This window comes from Orycteropus afer, unplaced genomic scaffold, assembly GCF_000298275.1.
Source record: "Orycteropus afer afer isolate SDZICR_OR568_19922 unplaced genomic scaffold, OryAfe1.0 scaffold00037, whole genome shotgun sequence".
Taxonomy (NCBI): domain Eukaryota; kingdom Metazoa; phylum Chordata; class Mammalia; order Tubulidentata; family Orycteropodidae; genus Orycteropus; species Orycteropus afer.
The window spans coordinates 2098356-2098974 of record NW_006921624.1 but is presented as its reverse complement, the minus strand read 5'-3'; the positions used below and the strand labels follow the sequence as shown (position 1 = coordinate 2098974).

General features: G+C 38.3%; 1 protein-coding gene across 1 annotated transcript in view; it reads left to right on the top strand.

The window, feature by feature from the left end:
- Positions 1 to 619, top strand: part of LOC103193499 (olfactory receptor 1L3-like) — a 56733-nt gene that overhangs the window by 21938 nt on the left and 34176 nt on the right.

The window sequence follows — 619 nt, the reverse complement described above, 5'->3', positions numbered from 1 at the left end:
TCAATTATCCCTGAATCCTATAGTTTTCCACCTTCCACCTTTTGGTCTCTCATCCCCTGGTTGAACAATTTTACCCATGTCTCAATGTCCAAACCCCTATCACAGACTCATGTCATAATACCTCTCTACTTGAGAAAATCACATTACTTTAACTCCTTGCGTATTTATTTGAAATCTCCTGTATTTCCTAAATTTTTTCTTTATACATTAACCCATGTTTGGTCACCTAAATTACTGAGAATTTTTGTACATATCTATATAAAAATCAACAAATGCATATATTACCACTCTGTTCTATTTGAAGCCATTAGAAATGTTTGGCAGGGCTATGTGTGAGTGTCCTCTTCATCAGACTAAGGGCTCCCCAGTTGCAGGGCCCGTGTTCACCAATCACATCATAATACAACTATGGTCCTATTATGACCCACAGTTTTTTGCTCTTTCAGTAGCTGGACATCCTAGACTCTCAACTCATTATATTCACAACAAATAATGTCAATTATCTAATTGACTGTTAGCAAGACACCTCATATTTGGGTCTCTTCTCTTCCTCTCCCTCATGTGTCCAAGGTACATCTGCCCTCTGACTCTTCCTGAAGCTCATTGCCTATGTACTCTT